At 38.4% G+C, this 22,591-nt stretch overlaps 1 protein-coding gene across 1 annotated transcript in view; it reads right to left on the reverse strand.

Annotated features, from left to right (window-relative positions):
- Positions 1 to 22,591, reverse strand: part of EYS (eyes shut homolog (Drosophila)) — a 1,547,934-nt gene that overhangs the window by 138,001 nt on the left and 1,387,342 nt on the right. The window lies entirely within an intron of this gene.

The raw sequence follows: 22,591 nt of genomic DNA on the forward strand, positions 1-22,591 counted from the left end.
GTCTATTTGAGGTTCATCTGCTTCACTGTATGTAAGTTATCCTTTAACATTTTATTAAAAAACCCCACCTTAACCTAGTTTGATTCTTGGGGAGCAAAAAGGTACACCGACTTCACAAGTTTTAAAAACATAAAGGCCTCCTTCGTGTCAAATTAACTTTTTAGGTACTCTGTCAAATCTTAATTTTTGAAATCTAAGGTAGGTTGGTAAGGAATAGATCAAAACATTTTTACCTTTGTTAAAGACGCTTCATTAACACGATGAAACAAAGATTGATACTGTGTACATTCTTGAAGAAGGGCAGTCTTTCTTCTTTAAGAATATATATATTTTTTGAAAATATAACTTTTATTAGTGGAGATTGCATATTAATTTGAAATACTTTATCAGATTTCATGGAAATGATATTCTATCTTAACGTCCTTCATAGTGGTCCTTGGAAGAAGTATAAGGGCTCTGCAGAGCATTTCCAGTTTTATTCAATTTGTATTTGCCTGTTCTTTCCATTTGGTCTCATGTCACTGCTAAATAACACCAATTTAGGTGTAGCTTCTATATGGGAGTCTAATATCTTTTAATATTTTAATGAGGACTGAAGTATTTTATAAACAGCAGTTAGCGTCCTTTGTGGTGCAGTGGTGACCCTCATGTTATATGAGGCACTGCAAGTCTAGGAGTAATTCAACAGCATCAGGACAGGCCTCAGTTTCTGGCCATGTCAGCAGCATCTTTTGTGGTCCAGCTTGAGAAGTTGGATTTTCTCCAGTCTAAAAATATCTTCCCATTGTCCTGTAGCTGCTCCCTGAAAATCTATTCTCAATGCTTGATTCTTTTTAGGTGGAGAATGAAACATTCTTCTCATACTTTAAGGACGACTTTAGCACCACCTTCTCGATGATACCCATGGCCAGAATGAATTTCTTTTTTCTTTGACACATGAATGTTATTCACATGTCCATTCAGACATTCTTAAATGTTTAGGAAATCCTGACATGCGTCAGGAGCTTGTTGGCCTTTAGGATAGAAAGGCACATCTGGCAGGACCGTATCTTATACAGACTTTAGTCTAACTTAATATTTCTTAGATTAGTTTGCATCTGAGTGGCAAACTATAGGAGCTTGTCTAAAATATAGACCCACCAGCCTCACCAAGGAGCTACCAGAAGGAGAAGCTGGGGGCACGGGAACTGAGCTTGTATATATTTTAACAAGTTCCTGGATGATGGTGATACACACCTTTGGGGGTGTGGTTTCTATCCTTCCACAATATTTCCACTGCAAGAACTTGACCCCATTTGGGAATAAAAACATCTTCATGTTGAGCTGGGTGTCTCCAACTTTTTTAGATATAGACATTGGTTATAGTCATATTCTTTGGTGGAATATTGTTCTTCCAATTTGAATGCTGAATAGTTTATGTCTAATCAATATTTATTGGACAATAAATCAACAACTGGCAGATTTTCAACCATTAAAACTCAACTGTCAGGCAAAACATCTCTCTTATGGCATGGCCTCAAGACCTATAAAGAAACTTAAAAGTTGGTATCTGAGATTTCTGGGATCTGGGGTAAAAAAGGGAAACTGGATACTCTGTCTTTCTTACATGTTTTGATTTAGCTGTGTCTAAATAATCTGTAAGTTCTATATTGTGCAAAAGGCAATAGCCTTTTCATCTACTGGCTTGGGTCACACAAACATCATCTTAAACCTTTTTTATTTTATTTTATTTTCTGTCAATAAATAATGTTCCAGTGGGGGATGTGGGGATGGGACGGATAGGTCCGTTTTGTAGATATATGGCACACTTCCTGCCCGAGGGACACAACTACAGTGTGACTTTAACCTCACAGAAAGGATTTATGTAACCCAATTATATGTACCCTCATAATAACCTGAAATAAAAAAAAATGTTTAATGATATTTTCTGATTTTGGACATACATACTCCTTGTGCAGAATTTAGACAAGAATAGAAATATTTTAGCAAACACTAAGTCATTTATAATTTTACTTCCCCCCAAATAAGAATTGCTAATATTTTGAAATAATTCTTTCTTATCTTTATAGATATATGTAACCCAGAATTTATTATATTTAACAGTATCGGTTTTGGTTTTTTAACAATATAACAGTAAAACAAGACCTATTCTCAGTTTTCTAGGTCAGAGGAGATGGAATCAAGTTATAACTGGAAATGGCAAAGTTTGCAGAGAGTAAACAAAAAGAGGAAAAAACCATATATGGTGGCACTCTGAAAAAAATTGCTACGATTACTTTAGATCACCTTTTTAAATATTTGGAAGAATCCAGGAGGAAGTAATACTATGCGAGTTTCGACATAGCACATTTTCAAAATGAAAAACGCTTTAGGGAATTTGGTAATAAGGTGATAACAGGATGATGAGGTGCTAAAGAAGTTAGTTTCTGCTGTGAATTTTTTTTAGCCCATTATCCTTATTGATGTCCTGTAACACTTCAGTCCATGCCCTGACCTTTCATGCTGACTGCTTCCTCAACTGTGCCCATCACACATTTTTGGGAGATGGCTATAAATTATAAAAGGTTGAAAGTGCCCCCAAAAGCGTTAAATCAAATGCTATAAAATTGAGTGCTGACATTTTTCAAAAAGTGCATAAAGTGCAGTTGTAAGAGTTTCAGAGTGTTGACTGTTTCCCTGGAAGAAAATCGCACCTGGGAGAATTAGATTTGAGCACAGAGGGCGAGGCAACTTTTATATTTGGCACAGAAGGTTGTTTTCTTACTTTTTGCTCATGGAATGTAATTAAGGATTTAATTGCTCTTATTCTCCTTCAGGTTAGACGTTGGGAGGGCGGGAAGTCAGGACATCGTCTGGCTCCTTTGTTACAGTAAAATGCCAACATTGGACCTGGAAACTAGTGAAAAGAACAACAGCCCACTAGCAAGACAGCATTAATTTCTAACGGGTGGCAAACACAGAAAATTAATATGAAGGTCACATACGGAAAAAAAGACATTACGTTTCCTGAGGAAAAGCTACAGTTTCACTTCTTTATGTCTAGTATGGAACATAAAGAGACTCTACTCAGACTATTTAGTGGCCAGAATTAAGAGCACAGTAACTAAAAGGGAAATAAAGGCTGTTTTTGTTGTTGTTGTTGCTGTTTGTTTTTGAAAATAGAACAGAGCTGCTGAGCGTAAATATTTGATGGTACATCCTATTGAAAATTCAGAAAGTATCTTTTCTCCCAATCTCAGTGACTTCATGGTGTGTCCCTTGTTAATCAAATCAACGAAAAGCGTATCATCCGCTGTCCTATGAGTTGCATTATAGTATCAGCTAGTGCACAAAGCGTAATCAATCATTGAATCAGCATTTTGGATTTCAAAAGACATAAAAAATCATTTGACACCTGTTTTAATTTAGAGCTAAAGGAACTGAGAATTAATGAAGGCATCACACCTACTTAGCACCAGAGCCAGGACCCAGCCAGAGAAATTAAATTCACTATGAATAAAAACAATAATTTTAGGACATTACTATTTAACCTGTCGTAGCTATCCTATGAATCTACAAAACTTGTGGATAATATTAAGATTAATATATATATTTTTTAAATTATGATATTTGAGAAGGGACACAAAGAAAGGGGCTCTGAGGAGGGGCGGGAGGACAGCCAGGAAGTCTGGGGGACCCACAGGAACGTGCACCACTCAAGAATTCTCCCCTAGAAAGGGAAATATGTGGGTATGAGGTAACCTAGGTAACCAGTGGCCAACAGAAAGAGACAATAATCACTGACCAGTGGAAAAGGGCAATACTGCCTGGCGGGGCAGAGAGGCCAGTGAAGGAATTGTAGCCTGTTTCAAATGGAGAGAAGGGGGGTCTTTATACCTCTGTACAGACTTTGCGTATTCATCTCTCTCGCTCAGGAGAGGGATCCACTTCTAACTCTCTTTAGAAGTGCTCTAAGCTTTCTTTTTTGTTCTTAAATAAAATTTCCCTTTGTGATACTGAATCTTGTGCAGGCTACTTTCTGTTCACGTTGCCTGGGCCATTCCAGTTGTGTTTTTGGATTTCTAATCCTGTGGCGCCTCAGTTGAAGTTTCTAGCTCAGCCGCATAATCCAACCAGGTTAACTGGGTTTGGGGACCTGGGACCCCAGGCTCCCAATAATAGTTAGTATTATTTCTAACTAACAAGTATTGCTATTTTATTTCTTTATAAGCCAGATCACATTTCTGTTCGTTCATACTCTGTAGACTTGTTAACATTGATGTAATTTCTTTTGGCCTCTAAACTTCTTTTATTCGAATTTTTTAATTGACTCCTAATAATGGCACATGTTTATGGAGTATGCCGTGATGCTGTGATACATTCACGCGCAGCGATCAGATCCGGGTAGTCAGCACATCCATCCCCTCAAATGTTTATCATTTCTCTGTGTTGGGAATGTTCGGTTTGAACATTCTATTTGAAACTATACTTGAAACTATCTGATATACTGTACCCTTGTTAACTATAGTGATCCTGCAGGGGTATAGAATACTAGACCTTACTCCTCCTGTCCACTCCCTGTTCTCCCCTTCCCCTTCTTAGCTTCTAGTATCCTCTGTCCTATTTTTTACTTCTATACTTTTTTTTTGCAGTTTTTGGCTGGGGCTGGGTTTGAAGCCACAACCTCTAGCATATGGGGCCGGTGCCCTACTCTTTTGAGCCACAGGCGCTGCCCAACACACCACAGTTTCTTTATCCATTCACCCGTCATGGACAGCAGTTGCTTCCATAACTTGAATATTGTGAATAGTGTTGCAATAAACATATAATTGTGAATGTCTCTTCAATATATGGATGTTCTTTTCTTTTGATAAATGCCCAGTAGTGGAATTGCTGGATCTTACTGTAGTTCTATTTGTGGTTTTTTGAGGAACCTCCACAGTGGCCGTACTAGTTTACGTTCCCACTGAAGGGAACAAGAATTCCTTTTTCTCTGCCAGCATTTGTAATTTTTAAAATCTTTTTAATAATTGTCATCCTCACTGGGGTGAGATGATACCTCAGTGTGGTTTTGATTGGCATTTCCTTGAAGATTAGTCACGATTAACATTTTTCATGTATTTGTTGGCTATTTTTATGTCTTCTTTTGAGAAATGTCTGTTCAGATCGGTTGCCCATTTTTGAATCCGTTTTTTTGGTTGTTAAAATTTTTGGCACGTTTGAATAATCTTGATATTAATCCATTGTCTGATGAAGGGTTTGCAAATATTTTCTTCCATTGTGTAGGTTGTCTTTTTGTTCTGTTGATTGGTTTCCTTCCTGTGCAGAAGCTTTTAGTTTGATACAACCCAATTTATTTTTGCTTTTATTGCTTGTGTTTCTGCTTTCAGTCTTCATGACATCTTTTATTTAGTTACAGCTACCAACCAACTCACCATATGCAGAGGAAAATCTAGTCGCCCTTTCTTGTTTTTATACATTTTGAGGAAGGATGTGCTAAGCAGAGGAAGAACTCAGTAAAAAAGCAGAATAGGATGGGCGGGTGCTGGAAACTATATGTGGAGCCAGAGTGAAGTGCTAGGTTTAGGCTTAGCACATCCTTCCTCAAAATGTTCCTCTTCTTTACATGGACAATTCTTGTTTAATCTTCAAGAATAAGATTATCATTGTTTTTTTCAGAAAGCCTTTCATAAACTTGACCTGTCATGAACTTGGGCTAAATGTCTCTCTCATTACCCCAAAGCACAGTGTTCATATTTTAATCTTAGTGTTTGCCATATTATTGGGGTATGGTATCTGCTTGTTGGAGCTGAAATATCAGTCTTCAATAATCTTTCTTCTTTCCAAAATTTTTATGACTCCAACCATCTCTTACTTGCTTATGAGTTCCAAATCTGTGTGTCCATTCTGGGTTTTCTCTTAAGTACCAAAGTTTATTACTCTTATATCTTGTAAGCAGTTCTCTCTCATATATATGTGTGTATATATATATATATATATATATCTCACAATTAATTGAATTTGTTTATAGGTCAGGCTTCTTTATGTGCCCTTCAATGTCAAATATTGTTCCTTAAATCATTTTATATGCCTATTACATATTATGAATCTGTTTTTCTTTGTAATTATTAATAGATTTCATTTTTAGAGAAATTTTAGGTCCACAGCAAAATTGAGAAGTTCTGGTATACCTCCATGGTCCCCATTCCCAGCTTCCCTCACTCTCAGCATCTCACATCAGAGGGGCACATTTGATATTATCAATGAAGCAACATTAACACATCAGTATAACAATGAAGTTCATAGTTTATATTAAAAGTTTCACTTCCAGTGTTGTACATTCTGTGAGTTTTGAAAATATGTAATGACATTTACATGCCATTATAATAGCACACAGAATATTTTCTCTGTTCTCAAAATCCTCTGTGCTCTGCCTATTTATCCATCCCCTTTACCCCCTGACAACTGCTGATATTTTCATTTTCTCCACGGTTTTCCCTTTTTCAGAAATTCATGCAGTTGGAATTATAAAGATGATTTTCAGATTGTCTTCTTTCACTTCATAATATGCCTTTAAGGTTCTTGTATGTTTTTTCATAGGTTGATAGTTCATATCTTTTTCACAGTTAATAATATTCCATTACTTGGCCATATCACAATTTATTCACCTACTGAAGCTCATTTTGGTTGCTTTCAAGTTTGAGCAATTATGAATCCAGCTGCTATGGCTTATTTTTCATAATGTGAAAACATGCTAAAGACTAGTAAAATATATGGAAATGCATCAAGCAGTAAGTGTTGAGATCAGGCCTTCTCCCTTCCTCCTCCTTTGTATTCCAAAACTCATCACAGATGATCTCTGTTAGCAGTTTGGTTCATATTCTTCTAATCACCTTCAATGATAAATTTACTGATAAGTGAACCAGCTTAGGGATAAAGATGTTAGTTAATTTATCCCAAATATGTATTGAGACCCATAGTAGGCTGAACAATGGTCCACAAAGATATTCGCTCCTCATTCCTGGAGCCTGTAAATTGACCTTATCTGTGTTTGCAGCTGTGATTAAGAATCTTATCAGATTAGTTGGCTGGGCTCTAAATGTCAGAATAAACATCCTAGAGAGAGAGATAGAGACACAGATAGGGACAGAGATAGAGATAGAGATAGAGAGAGGTTTTGCCCAAACAGAGGAGAAAAAGGCAATGTGTGTGACCACAGACGTAGCCCCTGGAGTGAGGCATCCAAGATAAGTAATGTTAGCAGCTCCCAGAAACTGCAGAGGCAAGGGAGGGATTCTTCCCCTTGGCCTCTGAAGGGAATATAGCTACTACAAACTAGTCTTGATTTCAGCACAGTAAAACCCATTTGAGGTATCTGCTGTCCAAATTCTGAGAGAATGCACATCTGTTGTTTTATTTTATTTTATTTATTTATTTATTTTGAGATAGAGCCTCAAGCTGTTGCCCTGGGTAGAGTGCCATGGCATCACAACTGGGCTTAAGTGATTCTCTTGCCTCAGCCTCCCAAGTAGCTGGGAATACAGGTGCCTACCACAACGCCTGGCTATTTTTTGGTTGTAGTTGTCATTGTTGTTTAGCAGGCCCAGTCTGGATTTGGACTCTCCAGCTCTGGTGTATGTGGCTGGCACCTTAGCTGCTTGAGCTACAGGTGCCAAGCCACATCTGTTGTTTTAGGTCACCAAATTTGTGATAACTTTTTGTAGCAGCTCTAGGAAACTAATACAAGGCTCTACTATGTGTCTGTACTGGGTCAAGTGATGCAGATAAAAAGATAAATAGAATACTGGTCCTTGACCTTGAACAGTTGAGAGTAGAGTCTGTAGGACCCGCTGGTTGTGGCATGAAGGGGCTCTGTGCCACGTAGAGTGTTTTATGTTTCCCAGTGACTGATAAGGACCCAGCAGAGATTGTGAGGTAGGGAACTGGAGCCGTTTCCCTTGCTTCTGAGGGAGGTGAGGGGGCTGGAAGCAGAGCCACTAAGGAGATTGTCGCTTATGGGACCCAATAAAAGTTGGAACTGTGACAGCATCAGTGAGATTAAGGAGGTGAGGCTTGAATTTATCAGACTTTTCTGAAGTGGAATTAAGAATATCTGATAACTACATTATTTTTGAGTCATGATACCATCCTCAGCCCAACATCTTGTCCCTACTGATAATTTCTACCCAGATGTTTGAGCTTTCTCTGCCTCAATCGCGAAAGTTTTTACGAAACATACTTTGAGTACTAGTTCAAATTTTTTTTTATCAGAGATAAAAACCTTTTTAAAGATGTTATTTTAAACAATCTTTCCCACATTCTTAATAGTGATTTATTTTAACATATAAATTTATGAAAAATGAATTAACATAGAAATGTATGAAGGAAAATTGTATGAAGGAAAGATTGTTAATATAGTGATTGTATTTTAGATGATCTCAAATATCACCTAAATGCTGAATCACATTATTTGAATGGACACAACTCTATCTTTCAAATGTTAAATCTCACAGAAAAATGTAATGTTAAATTAATAGCATTTTGACCATATATTGATGGGTCCATTTTAGTGATAATCAAATACATTAGTCAGATTGAGAGGCAGTGAGTTTTTAATGCATCATTCTGAAGATTTAATGCGATTTTCACTCAATGAAATGAATAAACATGGAGCTACTACCAAGCTGCTCTGTATTCCTTGCAATAATTACTTTATAAAAGGTTAATAAATGTCAAGCAAAAGCAGCCATGACCTGCCTAAAGGTTAAGCTGAAAACAGCTAAAATAAAAAAAACAGTGCCGATTATTACATTTATTGACTGACACTGATTCTTAGAGAGTAGACAATTCTGGGATGATTAATTAATAATTAAATTTCAAACAAGTATCTTTGACCTCCAAACATGAAGATAATTTAAAGGCCCTGCTAGACCCATGCTGCGTGCAAATGTCCTTCCCTTCCCTGGGCTTTTCAGAATCAGCAAAATCAGTAGCTCGTTCTACCTCTGCGTGTCTACGGAACATCCTGAGTTGGTGGAGAAGATACCTACATGTAGATCCCTCCACATGAGGTTGGGACAAAGCCTCAAATGTCGCTGTCTTTTCCAAGATTTAAGAGGGATTTCCAACCACATTGTAAAGGGTGCCACATACTCGGCTTGGAATATACGGCACTTCCTGATACAATCCTTCCACCATGTACTTTTTTTCTCAAAACTCCTTCCAAATTACATGCTCCAGGGAGTAAGCGACCTGCCATTTTCCCCAATATGCCATGTTTGGCCTTTACTCACAACGCTGGCTGTTCTGTATTCAATGCTGGCCAATTCGCTTTTATGCTTCAGGATTCATTCATGTCATCTCTTCTGGGAAGCCTATGCTCTGACCCCTCCAGGTATCTTATCATAGCACATGCCTCCAGGTATCTCATCAAGTTTGGCACATCCCCATTTCAGGTTTGCTCATCTGCCCCCTCACTCAATGGTAAAGTCCTTTAAGATAGAGACTCACTCACACCTGAAACTAAGGAGTCCACAGAGCACAGTGTCTGGCCTACAGCAGGTGCTTGATGGATAAACAAATACATTTCTTAGGGATAAAAAGAGGCTATCTTGTGACCAAAAGTTAGAGGAATATGCTTTTTTGCTAATTTTAGCTGAAAACTAAATTTTTAGCACAGGGGCATGAGAATGTTTTTCAAGAAAGGTAACACCTATTTATTTGGCCGTTGTTAATTGGTGATGGCTTTTCTTTCTTCTCAGTGCATTAATCAGAAAACGATCAGATATAACCATACAGTTTGCCTTGTACTTTCCTTTGTAGTCAAACCTGTTTAGTTTTTTTCCCTCCCGACCCCCATCTAGTATGGCCATTCAAAAGAAAAAAAATAATGATAATGTTTTCAATGACATTGAACAGCCTGCAGTGGTTATTATTTATTTATTTTTTCTTAGCGCAGAATTACAACAATAAAAGTGCAATAACAAATGCATTAGTAGATGTTCATGTTTGGTATATTAAAATATATACAGTTGTTGGTGGCACCCCGCTGTGAAATGCCCTTGCTTTATAATAAGCCTCATTATCTACCAGAAAATAAGTGCCATAGGAGGAGGCCTAAGAGAAATCAAATTACACTTAATTTCTCCTAATACCAAACAAGAAAATACCACTTATCGTACAGCACATAACTTTCCTGTCTGTTCAGATCTCAGCTAGATGTGTAAGGTGGAGGCCATGCACACACACAGCTGAGACAACAGTGGTCCCAAGTCACAGCCCCATGTCTACCTGACAGAACTGGCATGTGCACATAGGTGCAGGGGAGATATGAGAAAGCCCAGTGGAGGGTTAAACCAGGGAAAGTGCTGGAAATTATCTCAAGTCTGGGTGTGCTGCACAGTTCACACTCAGATCCATCAGCAGAGAGTGGAAGGCTTATTGACTGGAGGTGCTGGAGGATGACACTGCAATTTCTGCTGAATGACAAGCTATGCAAACACGGGATAGGCTTAAAAAGAAAAATAAGAAAGGTAACTTTTGAACAAAGACATCAGTAGCTGCACATTCTGAGTGAGCTAGACTTCATAAATTTCATCTGGTTTACTAAGTAAACAAACAAAACAAAATAATAAACCGCAGCTAGAAAATAGAATCCAGAGTTGCTACAATATCTAAAAAGGTCATTATTCAACAAACAGTCATAGGATATGCAAGGAAGCAAGAAAGAGTGACATATGCAGAAAATAAAAGCAGTCAATAGAAATTATCTCAGAAATTGGATTTAGCGCACAAAGAGTTGAAAGTAGCTTTTATGAATAAGTTCAAATAATTAAGATTATGTTTAAAAATTAAAATATGATGATAACTAATCAGTAAGTGGAAAATCCCAATAAAGAGTTGGAAGTGATTTTAGAATGAGAGCCGTGGTTCTCAACCTTCCTAATGCCGCGGCCCTTTCATACAGTTCCTCGTGTTGTGGTGACCCCCAACCATAAAATGATAACAATGAAAATAATGTTAGGGTTGGAGGTCACCACAACACGAGGAACTGTATTAAAGGGTCGCGGTATTAGGAAGGTTGAGAACCTCTCAATTAGAGGACGAACTAGAGAAACTGTCCAGAGAAGACGGATCAGAAGCAGCCCATGTGCCTGCCGCTCTCAAGGAAAAAGTACAAATTGCAGGCAGATGTCTCCCTGAGCTACCTTTCTGATTGCTCTTCTCAGAAGGAATTCTGTAAATTCACAGGGAAGCAACATGGGACATAGTGTGAAAAAGAAGGTGATAGGATGATATATTAGACAAGATCAAAGTGTTCTGTCTACACACAGGGAAGACAAGAAGGACAGAGTACTAGGATACCAGGGTGACCCCATAGGAACAGAGGCCTAGCTGTGAGAGGACTCCTTCTACTACCACAGGCCTCTACCTGGATGCACCAGTGTCCTGCCTGGAGTTGATGCAGAGTCATTGCAGTGGACAACAGGTGTGGTGGGACTCAAGCGGCCAATTCCAGGTTTTTATAGCCAAAGCCATTCTGTGCTGTGCCAGGGCATCATCATAGCTCACCGCAACCTCAACCTCTTGGGCTTAAGCAATCCTCCTGCCTGAGCCTTCCAAGTTGCTGGGAATAGAATATAGGCATGTACCACCACACCTTGCTAATTTTTCTAATTTTGCAGAGACAAGGTCTTGTTCCTCCTCATGTTGGTCTTAAACTTATAGCCTGAAGTGATCCTTCTGGTTCAGGCTCCCAAAGTGCTAGGGTTACAGGTGTGAGCCACCATGCTTTGCTTCTCTTTAGTGTTTTGAAATTAAATAAAAAAAAAATGAATCAAATGGATAGGTTAAATGTACATAGAGTGAAATATAAAATTTATCAGAGCATCTCAACAGAAAACATGAGGTTCCAGGAAAAAAGAATCAATAAATAAGGAGATAGACAGAAAATCACCAAACTGAAGAATTGAGTGAATAAAAGATTGAAGCAAAATAATTGTAGCATGAGAGATTTGGGGTATACTATAAATCACAAAGACATATGTGTAAGGAGTCAAGAAGGACTGTCTGGCAACTTTATGGACAACCTTTAGGACAGCCTGTAATCTTCTCACATTTTCATAATATGCTGATTTAGTACGTATATTGTGTCTTCCTTATCACAATAAAGACCCGAGATGATAGATACTCAAATTACCCTAATTTGATCATTATAGACTATCATGCCTGCATTAAAACATCACCTGTACCCTGTAAATATGTACACCTTTTATGTATCCACAAAGATCAAACATAAAACATTTAGAAGATAAAAATAAGAAAACAACAACAAACAAAGGGCACCTAGTTATCATGAGCATACGGTTTTCTCTGCCCCCTCCCTCTGGCTAGGGAGGTAGAGGAGGGAGGAGCAGCAGAGGAGAGAGACGGCAGGGTGTTGGGGGCTACAGGGAGAAAGCGAGGATACTGCTCCCGGGTGGGGTCAAAGCTGGGTGTGGAACAAAAGGATACCCTCACCCCAATATAGGTGAGTGGTAAAAAGGTTGGAGATCCAGGGAGTTGGGAAACAACAGAAGCAGAAGTATAGAAGTAGAAATAAACACAGATTATGTCAGGGAAAGGAAGGCACTGGACACGCCCGGTGTGACAGGGATGTTGTGGGGAATCTGTGGGAGTGACATTGGTTAGGGAACATGGACAGAAGTGACACTTAGATACTTCGTAACTTTGTGGAAACAGTCTTGATGTTGGAGAACGCTCACCACTATCTGGTTCTATTTTCATCTCTACAGAAGCAAACACCAGACCCATTAAGTGGCCACTCCTTATTTCCCACCAGCCCCAGCCCCTTGGCAAACACCAATCTGCTTTCTGATTCTCCCGATCTGCCTCATCTGTGCATTTCATATAAATGGAAGACAACATGGGGCCTTTTGTGTCTGTGTCTGGCTTTTTCAGTTACCATACTGTTTTCAAGCCTCACCCATGTTGTAGGATGCATCAGTGCTTTGTTCCTGGTTATGTGGAAAGATCTTTTAAATAAAAGATTATTTTAGAGCAGATGTAGGCAGTTTAATAAGAGTAAAATTTAACAGAATGGTTAAATACTATCAGCAGAGCTTTTCATGGTATCGTGGACTGCATTACATTAAATTGTCTAATCAGGGGATTACAATTTGCTGGTCTTTTTTTCTCCCTTTGTGTTGACTCCAATCACATGATCATGGCCCGCCTCTAAGCCTTCCCTGACTCCTATCTATTCTGCTCAGAAGTAATCCTTGTGGAGGTTGTCTGTGCCACTCCTGTTTCCAATCACTGCCTTTCCCATCTGGGTCAGCATCCAAGTTGCCCATTGAAGTTCCCCCCCAAACAATCTGTTTCCCCTCATTTTAGTGAGGATATTTGAAAATAACCTGTGCTTTGCACAATTCTTGAAGCTCATTTGAATGTATGTTTTTATATTTTAAAAAGCTATATATGCTACCTCCAAGTAAAAAATAATCGTAGTTTGCTAATGCCATCAATCTCCTATGCCATCAATCTCTACGTTGCCATCAATCTCTATGTTGTTATGAAGTGTTAGGACACATTTTGAGTAAGAGACTTTCTATATAAACAAAATCGTGTCCAATTTTTCCTGTTGTGAAGCATAATTACTCCACAAAGCTATAAAATGCCATACAGTTTCAGTAATTTATTTAGCATTTTGCTCACTATATTTTTAGTCTACTGTACTGCAAAGGTTGAAAGACCTTTTGTGTTTTATCGGAGGTGCCATGCACAAATTACTGTGTCTACTATGCAAATAATGCCGGCAAGAGAGGTCCTGCATTTATAAAAGGGCAGCCCCGTAGCACTTGGGTGTTTTTCTTCACACTCCACTTCTTATCTTTGTCTACGACTATGTCTATTAACAGTGAGACAATAGTCTGATCTTCATGTTTAATTCAAATCAAAGTCTCTAAATAGATACCTTTTAGAGTTTGGATACAAAAATAGTGGCCTAGTTTTGTTCACTGTTTTAGAACTTTAGTCTTCTGTATTTGAATCTTATTAAATGGCTTTGAAGTTTTCAGTTCTAAGGTTATAGTTTAACATTATTTAAAATGTTATAGCATTTTACTTATATCTAGTTTTGAAAATCTCCTGTCTTCTTGGGTACAGAGGTATCAACAAAATCAGCCTTCATCTAGCCAGCTCATGCACTCTCAATAGGGTTGATACTGTTCCCAAGGGGCAAAAATTGATTTTTGCAGGTAGAAAACAAACGTAGACACCCAGACACATACAAAATATGTATATGTGTGTGTTTATAAGTTCAAATGTACATACATTAAATGAATAGTCTATCCATGGCATTGAAATATCATGGATGGGCAGTCAGGAAAAGAATACCTAAATAAAACTCACCTTGGGACGGTAATAATAAAACCAACGGACCGAGAAACACTGTTCTGGGTCTTTAAACAATATGTTCATATTTACTCCTCTATTTGGCAAGACTCCTACTGTGGCACATTGATTTGGACTAAGGATCAACTGGCTCTTCCCAGGAAAAAATATCTTCCTTGTTTCCTTCTTTTTCAGGATTCATTCATAGGTTCAGAGAGTATTTGGTCCTCAAATTTACTGACTTGGTTCATTTTATCCTTTCTAACCAATAGGTGTGAAACTTACACTTTTTCTGTCAAATATGAGCAAATCTTTCTCCCTTCTTTGGCCTAAGTGGGGCATGTAAGCCTTTAGATTTACATAGGCTGTGGATACGACAAGTACATTCAGGGCCGTCGGAATAGGAGGATTCTTTCTAGCCCCATGATCCAAACCACTTTGGATCTTCAAGGTCAAGAATTCCCAGAGCTATGGGATGCTCTACTTCTGTCTCCTTTTCCTCTTTCTGACCTTCAAGATCTTCTGAGCCAGCTTAGTAGATTTTAGTAACATTAGCCCATATACATATTGCTGTTTCTCCTTTATCCAGTGCTACAAATCCTTCTAATTCTCTCCTCCTCATGTAACTTGGATATATTAGTGCCAAAGCATTCACTTTTTAAAAATCATTATTTTCTTTTTTTTTTTTTTTTTTTTTTAGAGTCTCACACTATGGCCCTAGGTAGAGTGCCGTGGCATTACAGCTCACAGCAACCTCCAACTCCTGGGCTCAAGCGAGTCTCCTGCCTCCGCCTCCCAAGTAGCTGGGACCACAGGCAAAATCATTATTTTCAATCTGAATGGCTGTGCGATCACTGCTGATCTTACTCTTCAACTAAGGGCAGAAAAGGGAGCAGAAAAAGATGTTTCTGGGAGTGAAAGAAAATTTGTATTTTACATACTTTGCTAATAAACATGAGACTATTCTAGGAGACTGTGGGATTATTGAAATATAAATACACACACACACACACACGAACGCACACATAATTGTTTTTTGAAGGGAAAGGAGAATACAAGATGAGAACATTTGGTTTTTGGCTCATTACAGTGTGAAGTGTGAGATACAACAGGGAGGAAATGAAGCTGAAAAGTCCCCCTGGGGCCAGATCATGGAGGGGTTGCCTATGCGAAGATGAAACATGTGGATTTTATTCTGTAGGTCAGCGGTTTTGAAAACGCTTGCTATGTGGCCTTCTGATTTCCATGGAAGTCCTTTATGTTTCCCCACAGGGGGCAAAATGGAATGGCCAAGTATAGCCAAGTGGATGAGACTTGATTTCCTAGCTCATTTTATTAAATCTATCTATATCTTCTACCATCTATCTAGTCTAATCTATCTTTCTTCTATATATTTCACATTCTCTATCTCTCTTAGTTTTTAAATTACCGGGACTCTATATAAAAATGCCTCTGGGGAAAGAAGTCTACTGATACATCCATAGTATATCCCAGTGGATCATTTAGACAATAAACCCATAAGGAAACTAAATACACTAGTCCCTCAGTTCCAGTGGTGAGTTGCAGTTGGCTTTTACCCACTTGCCAGAGTCAGTTGTTAAATTCCAGGAATTTTGAGAGCTGTTTGACATCAAGATGGTAGCATGAAATTGGCTGAATTTGGGGTATTTAATCAGTGAAATCATCAAATGTTACAAATCAGACGTTGCCTCCCCTTGCTCCCCAATACTGAGAGTTGCTTGCTGAACTTTTACTAACACTCGACTGCCAGCCAGTTCTCAGATTTAGGTACTCAGATTTAAGTTCTCAGATTTAGAATTAACTGGGGAGATGTATTCTGATGCCTGGGCACCTCTCCCAGAAATTCCTATTAAACTGATAGATGGTGGCATCTGGGGATCAGGACTGTAAAAATTTCCCCAGGTAATTCTAATAAGCATTGAGGTTTGGGAAACACGACACTGCGTATAGTTCAGGACAGATGTCAATTTTGTATATTGATTTGAAAGTCAAGGTCATGAAGTGATATTTTAAAAAATGAGGGTGAATGACACTGCTGGAAGAAAACATGTCAAAAGCAAAGAGCAGTGAGCCAAAGATGGAACCCCAGGGAATACACTAATTACGGGGTGGATGGAAGAGGAGAAATGGGAGAAGTAGACGAAGCCTAGAATCGATGAATTAGATTTTCCAGCTCCAGAAGCTAGAATTACATAAGAGCAAGAGTATTTTGCTCCCTGGAAGAACTTTCTAACTATTCAGACTTTCTAATAGAGTGAGAAAGCCACCGTAAAAGGGAGCTTGGAAACTGGTAGACTACATTCCGAGGTTGTGTTGTAAGCAGCCCTCATCGAGCGAGAGGGTAGGGTTACTGATAATGAAACTTCAGACCCGAGGGATGCTAAGATGTAATGACTATCTCATAGATACAGGAAATTCTGATTTAATTTATGATAGAATACTGTGTACAAAGAAGTCCTGGTAAAACAAAATAGAAAGAATAATTATTCAAAATCTTTAGAATTGCATTCTCTAGCTCTATATAAAATGAACACTTCTGCCCCAAACTAGCAAATTCTTTTTGCTTGTTTGTTTTCAGTTCAAATTAGTAACACTAGTTTTTGTAGCTTCTGTGTTGTATGATTGATTTTGCTACCATCATTACTGTGTTTTTAATTGTGCTTACCATGCAGAAAGAGCTTCGAATTAATATTGGGATTGAAGCATTTGATAGTTTAGACGGCTTTGAATAGCAATTAATTATTTTTAAATTTTGTCAGGGATAATAATAATATACTTATTTTAAGTGTATCTTCTTTCTCCAACAAGAAAATGAGGTAGTTAAAATATTTACATGCTTAGAATTTCTAAAGAAGTTTACTGCTACGATTTTCTACATTTGCCTGATTTACTGGCGTGAAGTTAGGGCAAAATTATTTTGGATAGCAGTTGTCCATTACTCATCATTAATTCATTGAAGTGAAAAAGAAATGAGAGGTATTTTTTGGAATGACATCTACTCATGGCAGGTAGATTCTGGTTTTCTAAAACAATATGCAATAATCATAAGGGAGGATTGCAAATGTATTTGGTTTAAACTTGATCATTCCCAGATTATGATATTGCTTAGCACAGCAAAAAATTCTGAAATCTCAGTTGAATTTGGTTAAAAAGAAACATCTCGACTGTAACTGCATCTGCACACATTTCAAGTGCAGCCACTGTTTTTCACAAATCGGCATTATCAGCTCCATTAGAGGTTGATGCTGATAAAAATCTGAGGTCGAAATCCTGCTGCCTCGTTGCTTAAGTGTCAGAAATAATATATTCTGTGTTGCAAATGTCCCAGAGGTATGCACATCTGCTGCTTACCACACGGCTGTAACTAATTCTTCAGGATAAACATCTGCCTTCGTGCTCATTAAAAATTGCCTTTAAACATAGGAAATTGAGTAAAAAACAAAAAACAAAACTAGTAAGGAACAGCCTGACACAGGATAAATGCTAAGAACAGATTTGTTCTGTATTCAGAACTCCCATGGACATCAGAATTGGGGCTTATTTATGTTCTTTTCCATTCATTTTTTGGTCTGTTTGGTCTTCACATCATAATTGATAATATGCAATAAAACTAAAAATGACCAAAACCTTGGACCACATGACCCTAGGTTATTCCTCATTAGATATAATGATCACCTTTTTTCATCTACAGATGCTGTCTGCTATAGAGTCAAATTTTTTAGGTTAAATAACATTTATTTTTTCTGTTGACGATTTTTAAAATTATTCATTGTATTAGTTCAAGACACCAGGGGATTTTTAAACCTCAAGATCTGGAAATTCACGAAAAACATAAAACTAATAGTGAGGAGGGCCTGGCCAAGATTTAACAAGTATTTATTGAGCAGCTGTTACGTGTTGAGTGTGTGCAAAGAGGACTGAGACATACTGTCCTGGAAGAGCTGATAGGTTAGCAGAAAAGATAGATATTAACTAAGAATTGTGATGCATATGATCATAACAGTATTCAGAAAGCCCCCAGTTTTATTTATTTCTATTGTTGTGGCATCACAGCTCACAGCAACCTCCAACTCCTGGGCTCAAGCGAGTCTCCCGCCTCAGCCTCCCAAGTAGCTGGGACCACAGGCACCCGCCACAACACCTGGCTATTTTTTGGTTGCAGCCGTCATTGTTGTTTGGCAGGCCCGGGCTTGATTTGAACCTGCCACCTTAGGTGTATGTGGCTGGCGCCTTAGCCACTTGAGCCATAGGCGCTGAGCCTCTATTATTATTATTATTATTGCCAATGCTGTTAATGTAGATTTCAGAAGATGTTTGGGATTTGCAAACTGTAGAGCAGAAGGGAGAGAGAGAAGGGAGAAGGAGCAGAAGGCTGGAAGCCACAGCCCTTGCCCCCCTCTCGCAGCCTTACACCTCTGTTTTAACGCCTGTCTAGGGAAGCGTTTCTTTACCAGGGTTTTTCACTGGCTACTGTGATGGCGTCATTTAGTACTCAAGTTTCTAAAACAGAGGGCTATCTAAATACAAATAGATCATGTGAATCACACAGGAAATTCTAATATTCTAGGAGCCACATTATATTAGACAGAGTAAAGAGAAACATGTGAAATTAATTTTAACCCAATATATCCCAAACATATTATCTCAACATATATTCAATATTTAAAAAACTTGCTATGCTAATGAGACATTTTACTTTTAAAAAGCATTCTGTGTGTATTTTACACTTAGAACACAGCTCCGGAGCTGCATGAGGTTTCCTTTAACCTTTAAGGCTCTTCCTAATCTGCTCATTCCCATGTGCACGTCACAATTTTGACTGCTCATCCGACAGCTTTTTCTCAGGCTGAAACAGGCAAAATCTTTTTTTTCCGTATCCCCTAAAAGGGGACCAGAGAGAAACTCTGTGGGTGTTATAAATGGCTCGGTTGTTTTAGCTTTAAATTCTATAAACACTGGGGAGTTTTAATATTTCCTTTCCCAGTCCATGAGATTGCCCCCGGGACTTGGTGGTGAGGATGTACACATGCATGTATGTACTAACAGCCCAATTGAGATATCATTTATAGACAGTAAAATGCATTCATTTAAGGTGTACAGTTCAATGGTTTTTAGAGTATTTATAGAGTTCTGGAAGGTCACCACCATTTAATTTTAGACCATCTTTGCCAGTTCAAATGGAAGCTCCATGCCCACTGGTGTTCACTCTGTAGGCCTAGCCTGTCTCCCCAGTCCTGGGCAACTACTAATCTTATTTTCTGTCTCTATGAATTTGCCTCATCAAAAAATTTCACATAGATTGAATCATGCACCAGGTAGTCATTTGTGCCTGGCACCGTTCCCTTGAGGGTATTTGTGAGGTTCATTCATGTAGCAGCACGTATCAGTACTTCACTCCTTTTTACGACTGAAACATTTTCTCCTGTGTGAACACATCACATTTTGTTTATCCATTCATTGCATAATGGACCTATAGGTTGTTTTCACCTTTTTGGCTATTACCAATAATGCTGCTATGAATATTCATGTACAGATACTCTTTTTTTTTTATTGCCTTGCTTTATTGCACTTCACAGTCTGTATTTTTACAGATAGAACGTTTGTGGCAGCCCTGCGTCCAGCACGTGGCACCTCTTTCCCAAAAGCATGGGCTCCCTTCCTGTCTCTGTGTCCCAATGGGGCAAATATTGAAGTATTTCAAACGTTTCATCATTATGATATCTGTTATGATGGTCTATGCTCAGATCTTGACGTTGCTATTGGACTTATTTTGGAGAGCTATGTGGCATCCCTGTAGAAGATGATTAACGTAACCAATAAATGCTGTGTGAGTTCTGACTGCTCCACTGACTGATTAGCCATCTCCCATCTCTTTCCCTCTCCCTGGCCTCCTGAGATGCGACAATATTAAAAGTAGGCCAGTTAATAATTAGATGGCCTCAAATGTTCAATTGAAAGAATCATATGTCTCCACTACCCTTTCTGATCTTATGTCTGACCTTGTCCAACACCATTTTCCTATCTCATTCCAATGTTGGAAGATATCAGATACTTTTATTTGGAGCCTCTCATTCCATGAGAAGAGGTTAGTGACGGTGTTGAAGTACATTGTTTGGCCCTTAAACACCGCTGGTCACTGGTTTTAGGAAGAAACAGCCTGTTCAATTGGAAAAACCAACAGTTACTCTAGAATAATCAAAGCTTATGGGAGGAGTGCACAGGGCTGATCAGTACTGTGGTCGTTATGGATTTACAAGGTCTTACAAATGCCAGAAAAATTATTCTCCACAGGTTGCAGTTGTGAACAGCTACATCCTCTACTCATTAGATAAGGAGAGGGGAGAAAAAGTAAAGACACACCTTTCTTACAGAGAAATCTCATCACTCAGCTTGTAAGCAATGTGAGGAACATTCAAGAAGGAGGGGACAGACCATCATCTTCTGATACTGAGAAGAGGCTAAATGGGAAGATGCATCTCATAATGCAAAATGAAAAAAAAGTCAACAAAGGATTGCATGGTTTGTAGCAAAAGAAAGGAGAAAGGTGGTTTCATCCCAGAGATTGCTTCAAGAAGTATCACAGTCGAAAAAATTATAAACAAAACCTTTTATTTTATGTAAACTAAAATAGATAAAAAAATCAACAGGTGAGTTCATATTTATGTTTTTCTCTTTTTAAACTGTAGGATAATTACAAGTGATCCACCAACCTCTTTCTCACCCCAAATAATTAAGAGCTAGAGATTATGCAAGTGGCAGAAAAATTGGATTGAAAGCATTTTAAATCAAAAGGTAGAAATGATTAGACTAGTGAGGAAGGCATGTTGAATACTAGGCTTCTTGGCCAATTGGCCAAGTTGTGAACAAAAAAGAAAGTCTTGAGAGTGCTAATCTAGTGAATACATGAATGATAGGAAGCAGAACTGTCATATTATTGATATGCAGAAAGTTTTAGTAGTTTAGGTAGAAGATTAAATTAGCCATAACATTGTCTTAAGATAAATCCTAGTCTAGAGCAAAGCCTTAACTCTTTTCAATTCTAGAAAGACCATGAGGCTCGGCGACTATAGCTCAGAGGCTGGGGTGCCAGCTGCATACACTGGAGCTGGCGGGTTAGAATCCAGCCCGGGCCTGCCAAGCAACAATTACGACTACAACCAAAAAAGAGCTGGGTGTTGTGGTGGGCGTCTGTAGTTCCAGCTACTTGGGAGGCTGAGGCAAGAGAATCACTTAAGTCCAAGAGTTTGAGGTTACTGTGAGCTGTGATGCAACAGAACTCTACCAAGGGTGACAGCTTGAGGCTCTGTTTCAAAAAGAAAGAAAGAAAGAAAGAAAGAAAGAAAGAGAGAGAAAGAGAAAGACTGTGAGAGGGGAAAGAAACAGAGGAAGGAAGAAGAAAAGTTTGAAACTACTAGTTAGTTCATGATTTTTAAAGAAAGAAGTCATCTCTATTAAATTAAAGTGCACAATAGAGCAGCAAGTGCTGATGTAGAAGATACAGCAATCTAAAAAGCTCTAGCTACGATAACTGATAAAGGAGGCTATACCACACAATAGATTTGCAGGGGAGACAAACAGCCTTCTATTGGCTGAAGAAGATATCACCCCGGACCTTCATAACTAGAGAGAAGTGAACGCCTGACTTCAACACTTCAAATGACATGCGACTCCCTTGTTGGGGGCTAATGGGTCTGGTGACTTCACATTGTAGCCAATACTCATTGGCCATTCTGAAAATCATAGGGCCTCTAGGAATTATGCTAAATCTACTCTGCTTGTGCTGTATAGATGGAACAACAAACAACGACAGAATATCTGTATACAGCATGATTTATTGAAGATTTTATTTCCACTGTTGAGATCTATTGCTCAAAAAACCAAAAGATTCATTTGAAAATATTACTGCTTGTAGACAGTGCCCCTGGTCAGACGAGAGCTCTTATGGTGATATATAAGGAGATTAACACTGTTTTCAGGCCTGCTAATACAATATCCATTCTGTAGCCTGTGGATCAAGGAGTAATGTCAGCTTTCAAGTTTTAGTATTTAAGAAAAACATTTTGTCAGGAAAAGACCCAACAAGAAAAGAAAATTATAGACCAATATTACTAATGAATATTGATGCAAAAATATTCAACAAGATCCTAACCAACAGAATCCAGCAACACATCAAACAAATCATACACCACGACCAAGT

This window comes from Otolemur garnettii, unplaced genomic scaffold, assembly GCF_000181295.1.
Source record: "Otolemur garnettii isolate 467f Iridium unplaced genomic scaffold, OtoGar3 scaffold00035, whole genome shotgun sequence".
Classification (NCBI taxonomy): Eukaryota; Metazoa; Chordata; class Mammalia; order Primates; family Galagidae; genus Otolemur; species Otolemur garnettii.